This window comes from Sinohyriopsis cumingii, chromosome 1, assembly GCF_028554795.1.
Source record: "Sinohyriopsis cumingii isolate HCF-2022 chromosome 1, ASM2855479v2, whole genome shotgun sequence".
NCBI classification, from domain to species: domain Eukaryota; kingdom Metazoa; phylum Mollusca; class Bivalvia; order Unionida; family Unionidae; genus Sinohyriopsis; species Sinohyriopsis cumingii.
The window spans coordinates 162,498,605-162,526,391 of record NC_142961.1 but is presented as its reverse complement, the minus strand read 5'-3'; the positions used below and the strand labels follow the sequence as shown (position 1 = coordinate 162,526,391).

The following is a 27,787-nucleotide window of genomic DNA, read 5'->3' as shown; positions in this document are numbered from 1 at the left end:
TATCAGCAAAAGCCCTGACATATATTTTATGAACTGCATTTTGTTAATCAACAGTCGCATTCTTAAAAAAATAGTAGAAAAAAAAAACATAAAACATCAAAAGTAAAACTCGTTCAAGTAAAGAAAACACATGGAACATTAAAATTGGACATTCATTGTGAAAATCATCTTTTCAGTGTGCAGTTCGGGTAGATTTGATGATAACTTGTACAAATGAACGGAATCCAAAAGAAATATCAGTCAGCAATGTTTTCTCTCCATTTACTTTCAAGTGTAGATATTTTGTTTACGGCTCGATGGAGGTTCATGTTAACACTGACGGTGGCAAATATAGGTAATAAGAATGTGAAATTAGGTTATTATTAGCCTAAAAATTTCCTAGCCTCCAGGTGTTCACTTCATTCCAAACCTACAGGGGACCCGATTTGTTGGTCCTCCCAAACGAGACTGTTCTGACCGAGATTTCACGATTTTATTTCCTTCCTTGAAAGAGGTAGTCGGCCTAGTTACAATGTCAAGTGTTTGACTGCTTTTAATGTAACGTATTTTCGTGGCTAGAGTCACACCTACGGCAAGGAAGATTTAATTTATTTTGTGGTTGACACAAGTAATTAAATTTATGCAAATTCAGTAATGCACAGTTTGTCACATGCAATTAACTGTCAGTTTGGAACGAAAGGTAATTCAGAAAACACAGGTATTTATTATAATAAATGCTGATAGATAATGAGTGTTCGCTTAAGTTAAATTAAAGTATCAGATCCGGGACGGAACATTCGGTATCTTTTGACGTTAATTAGATAACGTTTTCAAGAACTACTTGAGCAGGTGATAAAATGTTTATTGCAATAATGTAAGTTTTAAAGGAAAATATGATAGCACAGTGCAAACCAGTGCAAACTTAAGGTGGCAGAACTATTGAAGCAACCAAGATTATTTTATTTTTATAGCACTATTATTGCATAATTATTCTTCTCATTTGTCCCTCTAAAAAGACGTGTCTCCCCCAGATTGGAGAGAGGGGGACTCAGTGTCCACTGCCCATGGGATACGGCAGCAATGGTCATTAGCTTCAAACCTTTGTATGGTTGCTGTAATAGTTTAAATTATAGTCAAATGAGAAACATTATTCTGTAACATGCATGCACCCACACCCTTCTCTTGATACCTTGAACACGTCAAGTTCACTTGAAAATCTTGTTTAAACTTTCAGTGTATATTTCTCTATATGGTCAAAAGTCCCGTCCATTTCGAGTTTACGTCAAGAAATCGTGTGGTACTGACAATTGGCCATCCATTTTCATAAGAATTCAGCAAAGTTGCCAGGGATCTTACCGGTGTAATCAGATCGGAGAGCGCCAAGCCTTGCTGCCAATTGTATATAATGTGTAAATCGCTTGATATCCAGTTCAAAGATAAGTTCTATTTTTTCCGAGTACAAGGAGCTCTCATAAGCCAGGATTACATGAGGTGATGGGGTAAGGTAAGGTTATGGTAAAGAGCTAGAACAGTACCTGTACAATTCAAAGATGTCTTCTCGAGTCGACAGCTTGTATTCCATTTTACTATTAATACTGTAGTTATTGGAGGAATGTACTATCCTAAATTCAAACACTGGAAATTTTATTTATGGAAAATGTGTATCGTTTCATAATATGAAAAATACGTGGGGATGTTAAACTATTTTCAGTGCAGCGCACGTACCGTGCTAATAAAATAACGCTACCCTACCCACACAATATTGGCACCAAACACGTACAATACCGGTACCATTTACATACACAACTGGCAAATATACACATACAATACCGGTACCATTCACACACACAAATGGCAAAATACACATTCAATACCGGTACCATTCTTACACACACACACACACACAGACCTGGCAAAATACACATACAATATCGGTACCATTCACAAACACAACTGACTAAATACACATACAATACCGGTACCATTCTTACACAAGCACACACACACACACACACACCTGGCAAAATACACATACAACACTGGTACCATTCACATAGACACCTGGCAAAATACTCATACAAGACCGGTACCATTCACACACACACACACACACACACACACACACACACACACACACAAAAATGGCAAAATACACATTCAATACCGGTACCATTCTTACACACACACACACACAGAGAACTGGCAAAATACACATACAATATCGGTACCATTCACAAACACAACTGACTAAATACACATACAACACCGGTACCATTCACATAGACACCTGGCAAAATACACACACAATACCGGTACCATTCACACACACACACACACACACACACACACACACACACACACACACACACACAAACAACTGGCAAAATACACATACAATACCGGTACCATTCACATACACAACTGGCAAAATACACATACAATACCGGTACCATTGACTTACACAAATGACAAAATACACATTCAATACCGGTACCATTCACACACACAAATGGCAAAATACACATACAAGACCGGTACCATTCACACACACACACGCACACACACACGCACACACACACACACACACAACTGGCAAAATACACACACAATACCGGTACCATTCACATACACACCTGGAAAAATACTCATACAAGACCGGTACCATTCACACACACACACACACACACACACACACACACACACAAAACTGGCAAAATACACATACAAGACCGGTACCATTCACACACACACGCACACACACACACACACACAAAACTGACAAAATACACATACAAGACCGGTACCATTCAAACACACACACACACACACACACACACACACACACACACACTACCGGTACCATTCACATACACAACTGGCAAAATAGGTACCATTCACATACACAACTGGCAAAATACACACACAATACCGGTACCATTCACATACACAACTGGCAAAATACATATACCATTCTGGTATCATGCACTTACAATACTGCTAACCTCCATGTGATGGTATCATGCACGGTGCCCCGAGTGGCCGAGTGGTCTAAAGCGCTCTCCGTTACGGATCACTGCCATCTCACCTGTCTGCGCTTGTTCAAGTCTCGGATTCAGCCAACGTGGGTACGTGAGAAAGCTTGCCAGTAGCTTCTCGTGGGTCGGTGGTTCTTTCTGAGGTTTTCACGGATTCTTCCTCCACCATTAATACTGGCCGCCATGTATAGCCTATCGTGTGCTGAAAAATGGCGTTAAACCCTACAACAACAACAACAAGTATCATGCACATACAATACTGTTACCATACACAAACAATACTACTACCATGCACATACAATACTGCAAGCATACACATACAATACTACTACCATACACATACAATACTGCTAGCATACACATACAATACTGCTAGCATACACATACAATACTGCTACCATACACATACAATACTACTACCATACACATGCAATACTGCTAGCATACACATACAATACTGCAAGCATACACATACAATACTACTACCATACACATACAATACTACTACCATACACATACAATACTGCTAGCATACACATACAATACTGCTAGCATAAACATACAATACTACTACCATACACATACAATACTACTACCACACACATACAATACTGCAAGCATACACATACAATACTACTACCATACACATACAATACTGCAAGCATACACATACAATACTACTACCATACACATACAATACTGCAAGCATACACATACAATACTACTACCATACACATACAATACTACTACCATACACATACAATACTGCTAGCATACACATACAATACTGCTACCATACACATACAATACTACTACCATACACATGCAATACTGCTAGCATACACATACAATACTGCTAGCATAAACATACAATACTACTACCATACACATACAATACTACTTCCACACACATACAATACTGCAAGCATACACATACAATACTACTACCATACACATACAATACTGCAAGCATACACATACAATACTACTACCATACACATACAATACTGCAAGCATACACATACAATACTACTACCATACACATACAATACTACTACCATACACATACAATACTGCAAGCATACACATACAATACTGCAAGCATACACATACAATACTACTACCATACACATACAATACTACTACCATACACATACAATACTGCAAGCATACACATACAATACTACTACCATACACATACAATACTACTACCATACACATACAATACTGCAAGCATACACATACAATACTACTACCATACACATACAATACTGCAAGCATACACATACAATACTACTACCATACACATACAATACTACTACCATACACATACAATACTGCTAGCATACACATACAATACTGCTACCATACACATACAATACTACTACCATACACATACAATACTGCAAGCATACACATACAATACTACTACCATACACATACAATACTGCAAGCATACACATACAATACTACTACCATACACATACAATACTACTACCATACACATACAATACTGCAAGCATACACATACAATACTGCAAGCATACACATACAATACTGCAAGCATACACATACAATACTACTACCATACACATACAATACTACTACCATACACATACAATACTGCAAGCATACACATACAATACTACTACCATACACATACAATACTACTACCATACACATACAATACTGCAAGCATACACATACAATACTACTACCATACACATACAATACTACTACCATACACATACAATACTGCAAGCATACACATACAATACTACTACCATACACATACAATACTGCAAGCATACACATACAATACTACTACCATACACATACAATACTGCAAGCATACACATACAATACTACTACCATACACATACAATACTACTACCATACACATACAATACTGCAAGCATACACATACAATACTACTACCATACACATACAATACTACTACCATACACATACAATACTGCAAGCATACACATACAATACTACTACCATACACATACAATACTGCTAGCATACACATACAATACTGCTAGCATAAACATACAATACTACTACCATACACATACAATACTACTACCACACACATACAATACTGCAAGCATACACATACAATACTACTACCATACACATACAATACTGCAAGCATACACATACAATACTACTACCATACACATACAATACTGCAAGCATATACATACAATACTACTACCATACACATACAATACTACTACCATACACATACAATACTGCTAGCATACACATACAATACTGCTACCATACACATACAATACTACTACCATACACATGCAATACTGCTAGCATAAACATACAATACTACTACCATACACATACAATACTACTTCCACACACATACAATACTGCAAGCATACACATACAATACTACTACCATACACATACAATACTGCAAGCATACACATACAATACTACTACCATACACATACAATACTGCAAGCATACACATACAATACTACTACCATACACATACAATACTACTACCATACACATACAATACTGCAAGCATACACATACAATACTGCAAGCATACACATACAATACTACTACCATACACATACAATACTACTACCATACACATACAATACTGCAAGCATACACATACAATACTACTACCATACACATACAATACTACTACCATACACATACAATACTGCAAGCATACACATACAATACTACTACCATACACATACAATACTGCAAGCATACACATACAATACTACTACCATACACATACAATACTACTACCATACACATACAATACTGCAAGCATACACATACAATACTACTACCATACACATACAATACTACTACCATACACATACAATACTGCTAGCATAAACATACAATACTACTACCATACACATACAATACTACTACCATACACATACAATACTACTACCATACACATACAATACTACTACCATACACATACAATACTGCTAGCATAAACATACAATACTGCTAGCATACACATACAATACTACTACCATACACAAACAATACTACTACCATACACATACAATACTACTACCATACACATACAATACTACTACCATACACATACAATACTGCTAGCATAAACATACAATACTGCTAGCATACACATACAATACTACTACCATACACATACAATACTGCTAGCATACACATACAATACTACTACCACACACATACATGAATCTTAAATTTGCAAACAGCGATATCAAAAACCTGTTTACTATTATTGTTAAATAAAAGCCTAAACTTAAAACGTCTTCTAGAAAACGAATATCAGTATGTACTACTACCATTAGCCAAAAACGGCTGGAAACGTGTACTTTCAACATGTACTCATAGAAGAGTATGCATGTTTTTTTTCTGGGTAATAGCAGACATCTTGAATTTGACAACCATAGCTTCTCTGAAAACTTGTGATCAGGAAATGTGTAGGTTTTGGGGGCGTTTTCCAGCAAAGGTCTTTGTAGCTTTTCACCGACGCTGATCGAAGTTGACATCATCATTGGTTCGGAAGTGGAGGCAAGAACAGGTAGTGGATACTATGGTATATTGCTAACAGTAATGATATTCGGTTTATGTTTATTTTATGTACAGTTGATATTCAGTTCTTGTTAGTTTATGGTTGACTGGAAAAATCTTATTGATTTGCCTGACAACAAGACAAACTTTGTCCATTGTTCACGTGAGAACGAATAACTTCGAAGGCTCTTTCACTCGAAAGACACAATTATTGTTGGTGGAGTTCTTCATGTTTATTTATTGGCTGGAGATTGTTTTTTTGTTGTTGTTTGTTTTGTTTTGGCCTTTACAGCACATCAACATATGAAGGTTATACCTTGCGGAGGCAAATACTGAGCAAAATATTTTGACAGGAACTCAGAAAGGAAGCCGCTCTAGACTGATCCGACGGCAGAATGTATTTGCAAATCTGGCAAGCTAACCACTAAACCAAGGCAGTTGTATTATTAGCAGTAAATGATTGTAGCAGACAATGGTTAGACAAAGAGGACGCTGACGCTAGAATCAAATAAGACAAAACAGATGCCCATCTGCTGGTTTTTCGAAACTGAAAGAGCTCATTCTTAGATTTCTGGGACACTTGCTGTTCTTTACCAGTTAATCAATGTGGAAGGATATATGGCTCTGCATTTGCAGTGTAATGCAAGTTATATTGTTATGATTAATAACATTGTGAGATCCAAATTATTTGAGAGAGAGAGAGAGAGAGAGAGAGAGAGAGAGAGAGAGAGAGAAGAGAGAGAGAGATGATGTCAACCAGTTTGTTTTTGCCTTTAGAAAACAATTAGTTGAAAACACTTCTCAATATCGTATGACTGGAATTTGTGCAACTTTCCTTTTGGGCTTTTAAACCACAGAAAAATGATGATAGGGCCCCCAGTTTGTATCTGCAGGTGAGGATGAGAAAATGCAAGCAAAATATATTTCAATTCATGAACATTGGAAAGCTTTCATATTAAATATATAGTTTCACTGTTGTTTTTTTAATAAAAATTCGCAACAGATCGTATACTCCATAAGTCACCTAAAACGTATCCCATGCACGCTACACCCACTTTAGATAAACTCTTGTAGTGAATTAGTATGACCAAATATGACTTTAATAATTCACGCACTTCAAATAATTGATGTATAGTTTATTTAATGAGAAGTATCGTGTTCATCTGTAAAGCACTTAAACACGATCAAAACGATGTCGTTCACACTGGATTCCCCAGTTTTACAGCGACTACTAAATTCATCCACGAATGTTCGAAAAACGTACCCCACTCTTAACATCCATCTCTGTGTATGGGCCTTCTCTTAACTTTGCTCTCTCCCATGCAAACAATAATTTAATTTCGTTTTGTAATGACTGAGTAGTAATAATCGTTTCAAGGTGCGTCTTTCAGTTAGAAATGATATCGCAACTTGCACCAATGCCCGTCCAAACAGGTGGCTCTCAAAATAACGTTAAGTTGACATTATCCCTAAAATATAGACAACTGTTTATAATCTGTTCGAAATGAAAACCGATTTGAGCATATTGTGTTCGTGCAAAATCATGCATTAGAGCGATTTCTCCATTTGAGGTGTTGTACACGGTGAATGTTAAGTGCTTTATATTGTTCATCATTGATTACGCGCATGGCGGGACCTAAAACCATGGCTTTCCTATCCCGAGTCCCCAGTGTATAACAATAGTCCAGGAGTCATCTTTAAACGTACGAAGTAACTCAGTACAACGTTTAGCATTCACTTTGCACTTCTGAAAATTTGGGATCAATTCCGACATCAGTCCCATGCAGTGATAAATAGTTGTTCGTTCGTGGTTCGCGATTTTGAGTTATCTGAATTCCTCGAAGCGTGTTTCGCCGCCTACACTTTGACACGGCTCCTTGCGAAATGCAATATTTTATTACACAATCAAATCGATTAATAAAGTTTAGGATAGAGAGTAATGTGATAGAAGGCGATTTGACTTCAGGAAAGGGTTATGTCTTTTTGAAGTAGCTTCGTCGTGAGAGATATATTTTATTTTGTTCTTGACATTACAGAAAGAGTGCAAGATATTATATTAGACACATCGTAGATAATAAATGACAGTTATTGTAGCGTAAACCACTTTTACCTCTGAAAAGCAGACCGTCGTTTATTTGTCTCTGCTACATGCTTGTTTCTTATGATTATTTCGTGATATCATTAAACTAAATGACTAACTTAAAGCACATTGTTTTGGTTTGGTTTGCTGTTTTACGGCACAGAAACACAAGTAGGTTAATTACTGATGAGGCAATTGGAGTAAATTTCCTTACCGAAGAACACAAGAACGCGCCACGGTAGCTGATCCTGGCTGATCCTGTTGTAGGACGCGAACCTTTACAGTTTCGGTCTCCAAGTCTGCAAACGTGAACCACTGGGCCACGTTGGCACCTCGATGTCACAAAGCTCAGATGAGATCATCATCTGTAAATTCCATTGTCAAATTGAATAGACATAAAGAAAAAAGTCAAAACTAGTGCATAGGCAGTGTGTGTAGACACAAGATTAACGAAGTCTAAACTATTCCATAGTCAGTGTGTAGACATGTCAATAACAAAGTCTAAACTATTTCAGTGTCAGAGTGTATAGAAATAAAAAGAAAAAAGTCAGTACAACTCAATAGTCAAAATACTTACATATCAGAGTAACAAAGTCTAAACTATTTCATAATCAATGTGTAGACATATTAATATCAAAGTCTAAACTATTCCATGATCAATGTGTAGACATATTAATATCAAAGTCTAAACTATTCCATGATTAATGTGTAGACATATTAACATCAAAGTCTAAACTATTCCATGATCAATGTGTAGACATATTAGTATCAAAGTGTAACCTATTCTATGATCAGTGTGTAGACATATTAATATCAAAGTCTAAACTATTCCATGATCAATGTGTAGACATATTAATATCAAAGTCTAAACTATTCCATGGCCAGTCTGTAGATATATTAATATCAAAGTCTAAACTATTTCATGGCCAGTCTGTAGACATATTAATATCAAAGTCTAAACTATTTCATGGCCAGTCTGTAGACATATTAATATCAAAGTCTAAACTATTTCATGGCCAGTCTGTAGACATATTAATATCAAAGTCTAAACTATTCCATGGCCAGTCTGTAGACATATTAATATCAAAGTCTAAACTATTTCATGGCCAGTCTGTAGACATATTAATATCAAAGTCTAAACTATTTCATGGCCAGTCTGTAGATATATTAATATCAAAGTCTAAACTATTTCATGGCCAGTCTGTAGACATATTAATATCAAAGTCTAAACTATTCCATGGCCAGTCTGTAGACATATTAATATCAAAGTCTAAACTATTTCATGGCCAGTCTGTTGACATATTAATATCAAAGTCTAAACTATTTCATGGCCAGTCTGTAGATATATTAATATCAAAGTCTAAACTATTTCATGGCCAGTCTGTAGACATATTAATATCAAAGTCTAAACTATTCCATGATCAATGTGTAGACATATTAATATCAAAGTCTAAACTATTTCATGGCCAGTCTGTAGACATATTAATATCAAAGTCTAAACTATTTCATGGTCAGTCTGTAGACATATTAATAACAAAGTCTAAACTATTCCATTGTCAGAGTATGTAAAAATAAGAAGAAAAAAGTCGGTACAACTCGATACTCAAAGTACTTACGTGTCAGAATAACAAAGTGAAAAAGTAACAAAGTCTATTCCTTGAAGTGCTTAGACATCAGAATACCAGTCTAAGCTGTTCCATAGTTAAAATGAATATACACAATAATAACAAAGCCTAAAGTGTATGTCAATGTGGTCATACAGGCGTGATTACTCATCTTACATTATATATTAATTGTTCTGCATTGTAGTTCTACTATTGTGTAACCAAAGCCTATTCATTCCTAAGCGGACTAAAAATTACTTGAAATGAAGAGAAACAAAAAAAAAATATTAAATACATGTAACTTTAAAGAATGATAGAACCAGACCGACTTGAAACCACATGCACTTGGTTCCAGTAGGCCGTAGCTTAGTTGGTAATCAGACACATAATTCAAAGGTTGCCGGTTTGATACCCGAACAGACCAATCCCATTCAGCTAACCTTATGTAAGGCGCTTGGCTACTGTTTGCCTCGGCACAGTGAAGCCAACCAACCATCCGTTTTAAGATTACTGAGTGTTTCGAACACTCAAATATAAAACACGGAGTCTCTATAGCTCAATTTCTTGAGCGCAAGACTCGTAATCCAAGCGTCGATTGTTCCATATCCGCCCAGTCCAGCCCAGGTCGGCTGCGTCAGTGTGTCATTGGAAAGGCAATTTTATTCCCATTTCCTCATCGTTACATTGCCAATAATGTGTCAAAACTGCCATAAAAAACAACCAAATTAATATAAAACACCACAATAAACCAAACTAGTAAAACATGGAAAGATGCATTTTATTTTTTAAGTACAATGGTATTGATGGATTTAGAATCTGTCCTGGGAACAGGCAGTATGTAGTCTCTGTAAAATAACGCTACGATCTATAGAAATTATCTTGACACCCATAACATAACTGACCCAATTGCACAGTCTAACGTTGTATGCAAAGCTGAAATGAATCCTATCTTGACAACTCCCCCCCTCTCTCTCTCTCTCTCTCTCTCTCTCTCTCTCTCTCTCTATATATATATATATATATATATATATATATATATATATATATATATATATATATATATATATATATATATATAGAGAGAGAGAGAGAGAGAGAGAGAGAGAGAGAGAGAGAGAGAGAGTTGTGATTCAGTTGGAGAAAAACAGCAATATAATTTTTCAAAATGCAGTTCATGGTTCATGTATGAATCTCTGAGATCAATTAACAAACATGGAAAATGCAAATCGTCATGACATGGTAAAACTTTTCTGCGTGCAGATGTCGGTGTAAAAAGAAAATGCAACTGTAGTTATTTATTTTTGTTGTCATTTAGGTATATGTATCAGATTTATTATACTGTGGAACGCCAATAGCTTAGATGGTAGAGCGTATGAATTGTAATCTTAAGTTCGTGGTTCAGTACCCACCCAAGCCCCAGCCTGGGTCGACTGTCTTGGCGTGTCCATGGAAAAGGCACTCAACTCTCATATCCTTGGCATGTTATAGAAGTCTATATGCCTAATCTTGTACATCAAATGACAATTTTTAAATACTTTTAAGAGAGAGAGAGAGAGAGAGAGAGAGAGAGAGAGAGAGAGAGAGAGATGGTTTATTGGTGTATTTGTTGTACATTACTATTTGCGAAGAAAGTGGAAAAATCCAAAGTGTTCACCCTGGTTTGTATGGATGAATAATCATAAAGTCTAATTCATATGTCTTATAGATAGTTAGAATTTGTTGCGATTTTGAATACTGGAATCCATTTCAGTCATTTTGCTGGACAAGCAACAGTTGTTTTGGACATATAGGAGCTAGATATACATAATCACTGAGTTGACCATTTCATATTCAACACATGGCTTGGCAAACTTATAACCATATCCCACTTGCAGCTCTAGGGCTGCCCTAAATTTGACAGGTCTAATATTAGGGCGTTCCAAGACTCACGGTACTAATTCAGTTCCCATAGTAATCCTAAGCAAACACCATGCTATTAACAATTCATTAACTATAAATTTATGAGCGCTCATGATCAAACCTATATTTATCAGTATAGAGCATCCTAGATGACAGCTTCTTTGCAGAGAAAACCCACGTGAGCCGCAGCATTTTCTGGATCTACGTGTGTTTGAAATGTGTGCTTTCATTTCCGCACCAAAGAGTCATCTGCTAATTTCAGTAATGAGTGTAGCAGCAGAGAGGGTGAACAGACCACTTAGGGGAATGGTCACCCTTGTGTTTTACCAAAAAAAATAGTGACCACTCATAGAGGTCAATTACCACGTCTACGATTATTGTTTGTCCCAAACAGAACCGTAGACGCCCCTCTCTGCTGCTATCAATATTGGGAATCATCATCTGAATCATGGGAATCTTCATCTGTTTCATCTTCATCTGAATCTTCGGAATTTGTTCTATGTTTCAAGTAATATTCAAGTTCTGATGGTGGTTTTTCTATTTTTGGATTTATGTTTTTTCTGTGTTTATAATATATCATCAAACTTCTGTATTCCTCTTCTGCTGATATTAATTAAATTATTATGTTATAATAAAATGGTACATCCAGAATCTCATACTGCAAGAACAGCACGAGAACGATTAGAAACAATTAAAAAATTTCTTCCTGTCAGAGACTCATTTAGAAAAAATCTACAAGCGCAGCAAGAATCAAAAGTTGAGTACGAAGAGGACACTAAAAAACTATTTAAACCCGTCACTGCAGCTACTAAGAAAGCTGCATCGGCTGTTGAAAAAACTATATGGGGAGATATTGCGGAGGAAGATGAGAAGAGGAAAAAGGGTATTTTTCCGGTATTAGAACAAACTGCAGTGCAGGCTGAAAAAACAGCAAGAAGAACCAAACAGACAAAGAAGATTTTACGAGACCTTCCAACTGACATAGCTGCAGCTCAACCTCCACCTGTTGATGAGGAAATACTTGAAGGCATTGAAGAACTTCGTACCGGAGTCGCCGATGTGAGAAAAAAACTTGCATCTAAATCCAAACCAGCAGGAGAAAACGTAGAATTAATTGCAAAATTTAAAGAAGGAGTTGTTGAGGAAATTAGAAAAACTGAAAGAGAGAGATTACCTGAAGCAATATTAAATAGTATATCTAATAAATCTAGTATTTTAAAACCCCGTTATGAAAAAACAAATGATGATAATTTCATTAAATGGATATATCGCGTATATTACAACAAAAAACAAGCTAGAGGTCCAGAATTTGAAAGACTTAAAGAAGAAGTAAAAAGACTTTATAGAGAGAGATGGGAACAACTAGAACAAGGAGAGTCCTCCCAGTATCAGCTTCCTCCACCTCTGCAACAAATAGAACAACAACAACAATCTTCTTCGCCGCAGCAAAGGTTGAAGTCGGAAATTAAAAAGACTACAGAGCTAATTAAATTACTCCCCTCGAAGAAAATTTCTGCACCGAAAATGACATTTACACCGACAGGTTCACCACATGGATTTCGAGAAGGTTCACCCCCGGCCACCACTGAAGTACTTGCTCCGGTAATGCAACCACCAGTATTTAAAACACCTCAAGATGAACCTAAAACAGGACGTGGTTTATGTCCTGATAATATCATCAATGACGTATCACGGTTAGAAGTTCTCATGGGAGGAAAACGAGCTGGAAATAATTCACCAGAAATAACCAATGAAGCAGCTGATATTTGTCGGCGACTATTTCAAGGTGGTATCATGGATATCGGCGTTTACCGAGAACTTATTGATGAGCTCGTTGATGACTAGTTGTTAGATAAATGGTAAATAAAATAAGATGATTGTGCATGATAATCATCGTAAACCCACACAGGTTAGAGCTGTAAACTCACGATTACCAATCTATAGTGTTATTTACGGAGATGGACTTGGTGATGTTATTCGGGGATTATTCACGAGGATAGCTCCAAAAGTAGCACCTGTTGCAAAACAATTATCGATGAAGGCTATTGATATTGTTCGTGATAAAGCTCCTGGTGCAATTGTCAATGTTGCTGGTAAGGCGTTCTCGGCGATCAAAGAAAGATTATCACGATTATTGCGACGAAAACAACAACCACCGGTGAAACTGGCAAGTACTGAGGTGATGCCCGCAGATGTTAGTAAAATAATAAATCAGGCTGCAAATCAAAAACTAGCGGCGTTAGCAGATCAAGGACTCGGTGAATCTGGAAATAATATCTCAAGTTTGATATCAGGAAGTGGAACTTCCCGAGGTGGAATTTCCCGAAGGCGGTGATCAACGTGTTAGACGAAAAATAATTATAATAAAATGTTCAAGCGCGTATCCGACACAGCATTTGACATGGAAGCACCCGTCCTTAAGGATGAATCTGTACGTGATTATCAATTTTATTCCTATGACGCAAAACAACCAGATCAACGTGGAAGAATTGAACTACAAGTTCATGACACAAGTAGATACTTTTTACCCGCTGATGCCTTTCTTGAGGTAGAAGGTACAATTATAAAAACGGATGATACTGATTACTTAGATCCAGTAAAAATTGGTTTTGTCAACAACGGGATCATAGCATTATTTAGTGGCGCCACATACATGATTGATGGAAAAAATATTGAATCAATTCAGAATGATGTCGACGTTGCTACAACAATAATTGGTCTGGCGAGATATTCTGATGATTATACAAGATCAGCAGGTCCTACAATGATGTTTGTGAAAGATAATTCTGATCACCCTGAAAGTACTCTGTATAATACAGGACGACCAAGAAATTTTGCCAATAACGCTGATGCTGATGTGGAGTCAGTGGTTAAAAGTGTTAATGAAAATTTCAACTTGGGATTTGCAGCACGTAGAAATATGTTGCTAGGAGGCAATAGAGGTTTTTCATGTACAATTCCACTATCGCATATTTTTGGATTTTGCAGGAATGTTAAAAAGGTTATTTTTGGAGCTAGACACACGGTTGTTCTTGTAAGAAAAAACGATGATAATGATGCTCTGTGGAGACCCGTTGGTGACGCTGGTAAAGTAATATTATCAAAACTTTCATTGTGGATGCCGGTAATGACTCCAACGATCGCAGAAGAACAGCGATTAATTTCTTTCATGGATGCAGGTGGTAAATCCTTGTTGTCATGGTTAACAACAGGCACGGATAGCATGCAAACTAACGTTAACGGTCAGTTTACATGGCATATAGCATCACAACAGGGTGTTTCTGCACCACGACATATTTTTATTGCGTTTCAGAACCGTAATCGTTTAAACTCACAAATTCACTCTCATATGATATTTGACCAACTAGGTCTCACAGATATTTCCTTACGGATAAACGGACAACAGGAACCAACAGAAAATGTACAACTAAATTATGCATTAAATCACATAGGACGTGCATATCATCGTTTGATGTCATTTATGGGACGTGATCAAAATGTTGATACTGGGTTGCAAATATCACAACTAGATTTTAAAAACTTGTACCCGATTTATTATTTTTCATTAGAACATCTTGATCTATCAAAACAATCTGTCGTTGATATACATCTCAAAGCAACATTAAATACCGGTGGTGTTGATTACAGAGCGATCGCGGTCATACTTAGCGACAAGGCCATGTTACTTGAAGGTGGCAGTGGTCGAATGAGGGTCGTTGATGCACCGGTGGAAAATCTTTAATCGTGTTGTTTAGAAAAATATATTTTATATAAAAATGTCGTATGGTCATGTTAATGTTACTCTGACCCCGGGTCAGGTAAAAAAGCTTCAATCAAAAACCGCCAACAAATGCGGAACTAAAATATCACTAAAACGAGATCAGATTGGTGGTGGTCCAAACAAATTATCGTTGACAAATAATCAGATTAAACATTTCAATAAGGCTCTGGAATCAAAAACTGGAGTTCAATTCCATCTCTCCCCGAGCGCCATCAAAGACATGGTTAAAACGGGTGGTATATTCCCATTTCTTGCGGCCATTCCGGCATTACTAGCTGCGGCTGCTCCAGCCTTAGCAAAAGCGGCCGCGTTAGGTGTTGCTGGAGGTGTTGCTGGAGCGGCGGGTAAAAAAGTTTTCGAAAAAGTTACTGGTGGACGATATAACAAAAAAAAGGGACGCGGTCTAAGATTACCGGGATCTCGTTGGGGGAGAGGCCTAAGGCTTCCAGGATCATTTCGTTAGACGTTCCATCATCAAATTTTGATTTACTTGATGCTGCTAAAAAATTAAAAATATCTGCCTTTAGAGGTGTTTTTATGCGAGATCAATTACCGAAACAACCAAACAAACTAGAAACAGGTATTATTAATCTTGACAAACGTTCTGGACCTGGTACTCATTGGGTATCATACGCGGTTGATCCACGTGGAATTGTTTATTTTGATTCGTACGGGTTAGCTCCACCTGTTGAATTTATCAAGTATGTCGCACCACTCCACGCAACAACTAGCGGTTCCAAAGTTTGGTATTCAACGCTACCCACACAAACAATGACAGATCCGCCAATATGCGGCCGTGAAGTAATTAATGTACTCGACGCTATATCAAAATCATCCAGGCCGCCACATAAAGTCGTGCACGATTATACAAGCAACCGATATGTTGCGCGTAAAGCATTTTAAACAACGGATCTTATTATAATGGTTGACATTTACGGAAGATCTTCTACTAGTAAGAAAATAAAATCCGACGTTGATCTGTCAAAGTATGCGACTAAAGATGACCTCGCTGATATTATGAACCTGGCTGGAGTTGACCCAGATGAAGTTGTTATTTTTCAAGATCGATATGGTAAACTAAAAACCAGCAATATCAAATGGAATGATATAGTCCGGCGAGTACTCGGTGCAGTTACGGATAATATTCCCGTGTTTACTGACGGTGGTAGAATCAGAGATTCAAGTATGTCACTTAAAACCATCAGAGATGAAATTGCAAAAAGTGTTGCTAATCGCGTGAGAAACACCGGTGACACAATGACAGGTGAACTTAGCATGAACGGGAACAAAATAGTAGCTGTAACAGCTCCAAAATCTGACAACGACGTCGCAAACAAACTATACATTGACGACGTGGATGGAAAACTATCCACGCTACGGGCCGAGTATGACGTTCACACGGGCGCGTTTATAAGGCTTCGAAGAAATTTTCAAAAAACCGATGATGCCATAAATAAGTTCTTTGGAAATCCTTCCGTCATTGACATGAAACTCGTTGATATCAAAAGTAACCTAGACACGATCAAACGAACACAACTAGACATCGTAGCGGGAATTCCTGAGATTATCAATAAAACCAATCTGATTAAAATTCCAGCTGAAATAACTCCCGGGCATATTACAAACATCGTATGCACGGTATCATCGGGATTTGCAACATGGTCAAAACAAAATAATACTATCAAATATACCGCAACAAGTACTGGCGTGTACAGGCTGTCTGTGTTTAGTGCTGCAAAATTTGAAATATTTACAACGTTTCCATGGCGTCATTCCACCGACAGGTTTTCCGGGGTTGTATCTGTTATATTAAATATCGGAGCCGAGGAAATATTTATTCTGGAAGCAGCTGATAGGACATTAACCGCAACATCTTACTGGTGGTGTTTGGAATTTGTAGCTGAAGCACATCAATTGGTTACTGTATAAAAATATATATGGACGGTGCACAATACAGATACAATCAAGCGCGTGAATGGCAGGCGACGCTAAAAGATCAAGTCGATCAATATACAGTAAAAGTAAAAAGATATCGACGACGATTGGTTATCGTTGATGTGATTGTTTATTCAGTATCCGCTGTTGTTGCTGGAACCGGTGTAATATTATCAGCGTTGACAACGATGGCACCAGTAGCTGTAACTATTTGTATTTCAGCAGCAACAACTATTGCAGGTGTGCTTGGTATCATCACAAAAAAAATATGTACTTGTACGAACGAAAAATTATCCGATTACACAATAAAATTGCATACAGCGACGGTAGCATACTCGAAATTATCCTCGTTGTTATCAGCGAGTCTCAGTGATGGAATTATATCTGATTTCGAATTTTCAATGATGACCAAAATATACGATGAAGGTATCGGTATTAAAGATACAAGTATCAATAATGACAGAATTACTCCAGCAGATCGTGACCAACACAACTCCGCCAAAGATAACGATGATCTCGGTAAGTTCAACTAATCCTGAATTTAGTGTTAATTTTCCTACTGCAATTCCAGTAAAAGAAATAGCACTAGAACAATTACGGGTATATTACAGCTGGCCAAATATCAGATCAAAATCATTTAATGGTACACCAGCAAATAATTCGCTTGTATTTACTAACAAGAACAAATCCGATGGAACACCTGACTGGGTTGTTGTTGGAATACCAACCGGCAGTTACCAGATTGAAGAGATCGGTGAGGAATTTGCGCGTAGAATAAAATCAATAACGGGAAAGGAATCAAAAATATCAATAAACGTTCATGAGCCGACGTTGTCCTCGACGGTTGAAATAAACTCGCCTGATTATGCCGTTGATATTTATCAATCTTCAATCAGATCCGTGCTAGGATGGCCGGATGTTCCCCCGGTGCATGAAGGACCACCAGAACCGAAAAAGTCTGATTATGTCACGGATAGACAATCATATCATGAAATTAATCCATCATACGGGGAAAAACTACGTGTTTTTAAAAATAAATTAATATTTAGCCATTTTCTCTTTCATACTCCCGTGGAGGCATGGACTTTTCTAAGTCGGGAGGGGGAAACAGGACATGTTTTGGGTTTTGATCGGAGTGATATTATTATATATTTTCAGGAAATCAATCAAAAATGTAAAAAACAACTAGATCAACTGAATCAATATTTTAACGAACATATGTTTGACATATCAGCGTCATCGCGTGAAAAAATCATCACGCGTGTGGAAATATTAAATCAGCTTATATCAGATATGGAATATTTTAATAACCGAATAGTTCAAGCGATGGTTAGTTTAGGATCATTTAAAAAATTTGATGCATATAAATGGTTAGAAAAATATAAATTAACAGAAGCCGATGTACCGAATTATAAATTCCCGGGGTATAGTGTAACCGAGTTAAGAAAATCTGTCAATGATGTCATTGATGAGTTTTTTCCTAAAATACTCGATGCGTGGAAAAAACTAGCACCATTAGCAGTTGTTCTTAGACATGATAATGATCCACATGACGGCGGAAGGCACGTATCCCCGCGGATCGTTAATATAACACCGACGGTCGCGGTCAATCTGGTTTGTGACGTAATCGATGGCAGCTATCAAATAGATCTCGGAAGATCAAATCAGGCTCAACAAGGATACATCCTATACACGTTCACACCACAAGTTCCCCCTGGAAATTTAATCGTGCAAGAACCAACTAATCCCGTGTATTTGCGGTGTCACAATAATATGTTAACACGAATCAATTTTAAACTCACAGACCACCTTAATCGCTTGATTGACATACGTGAAGAAGAGCTTGTAATAAATCTGTATGTAAAGTCGTAAAGACTTCCGTCTTAAGGATTTCTGTCGTAAAGACTTCCGTCTTAAGGATTTCTGTCGTAGATCTTCAGAATCAAATTCGATCAACTTAAAAAAATATTTTATTATTACTGGCACAAATTTGTGTTTGGTACAAATTAATCGGCCCAGGCAACTAAAAAAGGTAGTCGATGAAAGTAAAATTAAAATTTCTATCACAAAAAAAAATAATATTTATTAATTTTCCTGATTTTTACTGAAATTGTACAAATTACTTGATTTTGACTACCAACTACCCCCTCAGAAACATAAAAATGCACGAACTACTTGATTTTGACTACCAACTACCCCGTCAGAAACATAAAAATGCACGAACTACTTGATTTTGACTACCAACTACCCCGTCAAAATCAAGAAAGTTCTAACCTTGTCAAATTTGTTCCTAATAAATTTTATTTATTAATAATATTATTTTTACTGAGATTTTTAATTTTTTTTTTACTAAAATACAACGAAATTGCTCAATTTTTATGATTTTTACTACCAACTACCCCGTCAGAAATCAAGTAATTCGTGCATTTTTCTTTGATTTTGACTACCAACTACCCCGTCAAAATCAAGTAGTTCGTGCATTTTTCTTGATTTTAGTAAAAAAAAAATCCTCAGTAAAAATAATATTATTAATAAATAAAATTTATTAGGAACAAATTTGACAAGGTTAGAACTTTCTTGATTTTGACTACCAATACACGTGGTCAGCGTTGACTTGGACCCCAGTTACCAAAACTTTCATTTTCATTATCATCAGTAACGAGGTTACCTTGGATCGTTTCACCAGTAACGAGGTTACCTTGGATCGTTTCACCAGTAACGGGGTTACTCTCTGACATAATTTTTCTTAATAGTCTTATACGGGTACTAATCGTTTTCTTTGCCTCATACTCGTGGGATAATAACGACTTAATTCTTTCTACGGCGGTAGAAAGAGGAACGAACTCCTTCACATGATCATCTTCTACGGTAGCTAGCGACTGAAACATTGCCGATTGAATCCGTTTCATGAGCCTGTATTCAGATGATAGTGTGTGTGTCCCCATGGTTTTACGTTCTTGTAAAATCTCAAAGTCAGAAACTATTTTTTCAGGATTAAGTTCATCAGATATATTAATTCCATCTTTTTTTAATTTTTTAATAGCGACAATTACATCATTGATATTTTCATGGTTCATTATATAATATATAAATCTTTAAAATAAAAAAAAATATCCCTAGAACACGTATCGAGTGTATTAGCGAGTTCGTCGGGATGTTTCAGGGACAGCACAGCCAAGAACTCGTAGCTTGCCACCGCAATCTACCAAGTTCATTAGGCAAATATTCCCTCTACGAGAGCCCCTAACCCGCCAAACAACGGTCTAGAGGCCCAAGAGGGAGGACAGCACAACCCTCATTAAACTCGTAGCTTGCCACCGCAATCTACCAAGTTTAGAGGATATACATATAACATATAACTAACTAAGGACAGCACAGTCCTCATTAAACTCGTAGCTTGCCACCGCAATCTACCAAGCTTAGAGGATATACATATAACATATATACAATGAATGAAGAGCCCCTATCGAGTGTATTAGCGAGCTCAGATTATGAATGAAACGGCACTAACTAAGGACAGCACAAGGACAGCACAGTCCTCATTAAACTCGTAGCTTGCCACCGCAATCTACCAAGTTTAGAGGATATACATATAACATATATACAATGAAATGGTTATATACAATGAAATGGTTATATACAATGAATGAAGAGCCCCTATCGAGTGTATTAGCGAGCTCAGATTATGAATGAAACGGCACTAACTAAGGACAGTACAAACATATACGCTCAGCAAAATCACACCCACAATAATTAATCCAGTGGGTGATACGAAAATATGTATCAACCACAAGTCAATATTGTGGTTTGTGAATTTGCTGAGCGGAGGGGTTCTTGCGGTTCCCCCCACTATTATAAAAATCGCAATTATGCGCACCACCGACAAATTGTCAGCCATGGGGGTTTGATCCTGGACCGCGAGCGCCACAGTCCAATACCATACTGATCGAGCTATCAAACATTGTTACGAACATATGTTTCGGAAGTTAATATATAGCTAGCTATATAGCTAAGGAACCAATATTTACAGTAAACAGCGGTTTCTGAATAATAACGGTTTCTGTATTTAACAGTTTCTGTATTTGTAGCGGTTTCTGGATAATAACAGTTTCTGTATTTATAACAGTTTCTGAATAATAGTTTCTGTATTTATAACAGTTTCTGAATAATAGTTTCTGTATTTGTAGCTGGTTTCCTAAGCAGACCGAAAATCAATAATAACAGTAGCATTAATGCACCAGTCAAAGAACTTTCCAGAGTGTAAGTTCAGTGAACACACAACTGCAGGTCGATTACAATGAGTAACGGTTTCTGTTTCACACACAGCTTCCTACGGATCAATAATATTATCATGTGTTGTATGATGGGGAAATATTTAAAAACCATAAATAATACTTATGAGTCTAATGAGTTAGGTTCGTCGGCACTATACGATGTAATTAGTTAAACTGACTAATTACGATCATAAAAAACCAACCATCTACGAAGAAAACTATATATTACAAAGTAATCTCCCTTATATAATCAAAAATTCAGTAGTGTATGGAGGACCTACTGTGACATAAATTAAAAAAATTAATTCAATGTGGTGATGATAGTTAATAATGTGGTGATGATAGTTATTGATACTGAAATGTAATTTTCTGCTTATATTTTTTCGAAAAAGCTGTTTTATATATATTTTCTGCCACTCTTTGTACTGAATGTGAGTGAATATCAAAATATTTTGCAGCTGAACGCATCGAACGAAACATAATTATTTTACCGGTTTCTATGTTTGTAGAAATTACCGCCCTCTTTCCGATTGTCTTACATCTTCCTGTATTACCGCGTGTATTATTCTCGCTGTGAGAGATAGCTTGTAAATTGGATAAATTATTGTTTTGAGTGTCCCCGTCAATATGATCAATAACAAGACCATCATTGATCACTCCGAAGAAACATTCATACGTAAATCTATGACAGAAATAATGTTTTTTCCCAACTGTAAATCTAAGATAACCAACATTATTAATACAACCAACTGGTCTCTTCAACTTGCAGTGTCTGATGATACCATTAATATTTGATTCATAGTTTGTTATGACAGGATGTGGGACAAATATATTTTGCTCCATTATAATAATATTATATGTTTAAATCATTGTTTGTCTGAAATCTTGATATATAATCCCTCACGGATTTTATAGCGTTTTCACCGCTATTATTTTTTTTGTCATAATATCTTTTAAGCTCTCTGAACCGTTTCCCGCCACACTTTCCACATAATTCTGTCTTTCCTCGCACTCCAATACCACACCGTAGACATGGTATTGGTCCTAGACTTCCTCGTCGTATGTTTTGTGAGTGCATCCAACAAAATTCCTTTCTACAGGATTTGTTGCATCGATTTACTGAGCCGATCATCAACCATCTACATTGGGACATTGTATATATATATATATATATATATATATATATATATATATATATATATATATATATATATATATATATATATAATTTTCTTTATTTAAATATTTGTTTTAATTATATGAACGAGTTTGAGAGATTATCCCAAACTAGGCCTGTTAAGTATAAATTCAACCTTGACAGATTATCTTCTGACTTGCCAGTACGAGATCTGGTTGATCCGAAAAATAAAAGTTTGATCTCGAAAATTCATGACGCTAAGAAAGAATTTTACACGGATGGTGCATCTCATACATGGTCAACGTTCAAGATTATACGCAACACTGTCACGGACGCCACAATGAACGACAAGCGAGCGGCAACTATCATTAACTACATCGCTGAATACGAGGGCAATCAAAAATATTTCTTCAGAGTAAAATTTATTGTATTAACAGAAACAGATAGTTGGATTATCCGTGACAAATATGATCCTGTCCTTGGTAATAATAAAACTATCATATTAAGTAAAAATTCCAGACCGGGTCTATTGACTGGTATTGATAAACCGTATTATGAGCGAGCATATCCTGTAACGGCGGTTATTTATGGAATCTATGAGATAAATAAAAAACCTAACGTTGATAAACTAGCGCCGATGAAATTTTCAAGGTTAAATTGTGTGGCTGAACGAGTAATAGAACACTTTACAAACGCGATGCGTGGAAATGGATTAACTGATTTAAGGCGTGAAAAAATAAACTCGTGGGCTGATTCAGTTAAGGATACTGGTGCTACAATAAAAGATGTTGCTGAGTTAGGAAAAATATTAAAATTTCCAATAACTGTGGCGACAATAACGGGAGAAGTACTGTACCAATCGAAATATAAATCGAAGGGAGCTCCAATAAATATTATCGATCATAACGCGCACGCATGGACTAACGCAGTAACAATATTTCCACGTGATCGAACTGTTAGATTTTACCCCACAGATATGTTTGATTTTATCAACGAAATAAGTAAAACCGATCCTGTATCGGTATGGTTATTCAAAAGTAATGAGGAGGGTGAATTTGATCAGTTTGTCAAACCGAACGGTGAAATATATCGCACAGAATCCCTCCATGACGAGATGAAAAATCTTGCGACGTTTTTACAGTGCAAGCACGCGGAAAATACTGACAAATTACTAACTAATTGTTTTACCGTTCCATCTGTTGCGGCTCATTTCGCCAGGGAACGAAATTCATGGAAACCAACACGATTTGATTTACTCGAGGACGTACGCGCAAGTTGCGTCGAATATGGACATGGCGGATTATGGAATACCAAATACAATTACAATGATGTTATTTCGGTTGATATGGTTGCATGTTATCCAGGAAGTTTTCTGGGATACGGAGATTGTTCTACGTACTTTGAAAGATTTGGTCACCCAACAAACGAGATGACGCGAGTGGCAATTAATGGACCATTACCTGATTTTGATCTGACTGGATTCGCCTGTATTGAATCATTCGAGTTTAACGAAAATCTTCACAAGATTTGTTATGTTTGGTTTGGCAGACATTTTTGTGAAAAACGTTGGGCACCTATAGTTTTGTTGCGATATATGCTAGATTGTGCGATACTGACATCGTTGGTGGTCAGTGAGGCAATTATATCATATCATGCACAGACCAAAGTTTGGTTGCCCATGTCAGATTCTGAAGTTATTAGCGAGTTTAAGGATGATATTCCTAATAAACTCAAAACCGCAAAAGATCTCGGTAGAAAAATTATAGGTAAATTTACTCAAGGTGGTGCATATGATTATAAAAGACATCACGCACGATTAATTCTAGATGATGCCGAGTACGATTTTATAATCGCTGATACAACGGCGAAAAATACATTTGTAAATCGAGAGAGTGTTTATTTATCCGACGGAACAAAATTAGGTACGATCGTTAGTTACATAAATGACGTATCCCCGCAATATACTCATCTAAGATCTTCCATGTTGGCTTATGTTTCTATAAATTTATTATCGATGATTAATAGATTTCCTGAGGCCGCAGTCAGAGTCGCAACGGACTCGTTTTATATTTCAAGTAAATATTTAGAACCTGTTATGAAATTTACAAGTAATGATGAACGATGGGGTTCGTGGAGAATAAAAAAGGAACTATTACACAATTATACAGAATCAGCAGATGTTCCAATGAGAGATGTTTATCGTGAGGGTAATAAAATATCAGAAATGTCGAAAGCACCATTGTTGAGTGATCCAATAACCAGATATAAGACAGTATATCTCAATGGACCTGGTGGATGCGGCAAAACAACTCGAACGATTAATGTTTTTAGAAATTCAGATATAATCGTGCTGACACCCACACATAGACTTGCACGTGAGATGAAACAGCGGCAAGTACAATCGTGTACGTATCATAGTTTCTTCCGATGGCGCGGGGATACATGGACTCCTGAACGGATGGGAGAAAAATATATACCTAAAATAATTATTTGGGATGAGATATGCACGGTGTCATTGGATACATTAAAAATGTTTCTTGATTGGTTGTTGACAAAAAATACCGCCATAATAATGTGTGGCGATCATGGTCAACCGCCGCTTTTTGTTGGACCATCTCCACATGATTGGTTAAAAAATTTCGTTGATTATTACGAAGAAATAGATGATGATCATAGAGCTCTTGATGCAAATTTGAAGGAGTTTAAAAAATTAATCAGATTACAATCAAACAAAATTCAGTGTGAAATAATACGTGGAGTGATCTCAGAGACATCAATGAGTGATTTTTTGAACTCATGGAGACCCAACGATTTGATCGTAGCAAGTAGAAAAATAATCAGAGACGCTTTACAACAGCAGTTATTTCAACTACATAAAGAACAATATTCAGAACTACCCGTTCCGTTATGTTATAGACCATCAGATACACGAAAACAGAATATTAATGTTGATATTCCAGGACCCTTGACAGAGTCAAGGAAACAGAATCTCGTATTAAATGATATTGTCGCCGTTGATATCAGTGTGGTTGAAGATGCAATACACGCTGACAAATCTCCATGGATGTTGGGATACGCTATGACAATCCACTCGTCTCAGGGATTAACTATTTCTGATACACGAGTCTGGATTGTAGACGATCGCATCGAGTGGTCAAATTTAGTTTATTTGGCGGTATCGAGGGTCAGAAATATATCTCAATTACGTAGAATCATAATTCCTGAAATCGTTGATAAATTTAACATCATCGATGATGATATAATAAGAAAAAAATTAATCGGATACAAACAATCTGATAAAAAAAATAAACGTGACTTTGATCTTGATGTTGAATTTATTATTGAGTTAAAACAGCAGCAGAACAATCATTGCGCCAGTTGTAATTGTATAATGTTATGGCGGTATTCGAGTAATGATTCAAGACAATTTACCGTAGATAGAAAAGATAATAGTCGCGGTCATACACGAGAAAATACCATGTTGACCTGTCTTGAGTGTAATCGACGTCGGGGTGCAGGCACCCTTAGCGCTGGCACTAGTGCTAGTTAAGTGATCGAAATCACCGGAGTGATTTTGGTGGTAGTTGTGTATCCGCGGGAATTATTTGTAGTTGTTCACGTGTAAATCCACGTTGAGGAGCAGCTGAATCTAATCTGTAGATTGCAGGTCTGGAAACGCCTACATTTCTTCCAGTGGATCTTGTCACGGTAGATATTTTGTGTGTGGTAACACTCCAAATAGGATCAGTCGCTCTCGCGCTACCACCTTCAAGTTCACCAGGCTCATATAAATATCTGACTGTGACATCACCTAATATTTTTTGTTTTCCAGCATCTTTTCGTTGTGTTGGTATATTTTTTTTTGTGACCGCGCTAATGGGTTTCATGTTGGTTGTTCGCGTGATCTCATTATTTAATGCAGCTATCACGTTTGGTAATCTTGCAACCCATTCACGAGATCTCTTATCCTGAATAAATTCCCTCGCGTATTGATATCCAAATAACCGTTCAGCAAGTGTTCGATTAAATCGCTCAACAATTGCTTGATCACGGTGAATTGCAGTATGACCTCGTCGTATTTTGGTATTATGTTGTTTCATCAGCGATGATACTGGACCAAGAAATTCCTTACCAGGATCAACCTGTAGCAGCTGTGGCCATCGTAGACCACCTCGTGGTCCGAGTCCTCGTTGATAAATTCGTTCAAACGCATCGGCTACTTCAGATGATGTTTTCGCTGATAGCGGCTCTGCTTCTTTATATCTACTTGCAACATCAACTACGGTTAGCGCGTACTTGTACGTTTTTCCACGTACAGTATCATGCGGTAAAAACAGAATATCAGCTTGATGAACTTCATTAGGAACACTGACATCGAAATACGAGTACTGAATTTGTTTAGGACGTGGTAGATAAATTTGCCATATTGCTTGTTTAGATAACCACGTTTTAGCAGTAGAATGTTTAACCGATGCTGCATCAGCGAGTTTACCAA

General features: G+C 36.8%; 1 protein-coding gene and 1 long non-coding RNA gene across 2 annotated transcripts in view; one reads left to right on the top strand and one right to left on the bottom strand.

The window, feature by feature from the left end:
• LOC149808277 (uncharacterized) overlaps positions 1 to 27,787 on the top strand; it is a 45,944-nt gene that overhangs the window by 8,179 nt on the left and 9,978 nt on the right. The window lies entirely within an intron of this gene.
• On the bottom strand, positions 8,582 to 10,819 carry LOC149808278 (uncharacterized). The gene is made up of 2 exons (XR_016424358.1): positions 10,278 to 10,819; positions 8,582 to 9,026 (listed from the first exon to the last, which is right to left on the bottom strand). It is a non-coding gene; the product is annotated as an uncharacterized LOC149808278 (long non-coding RNA).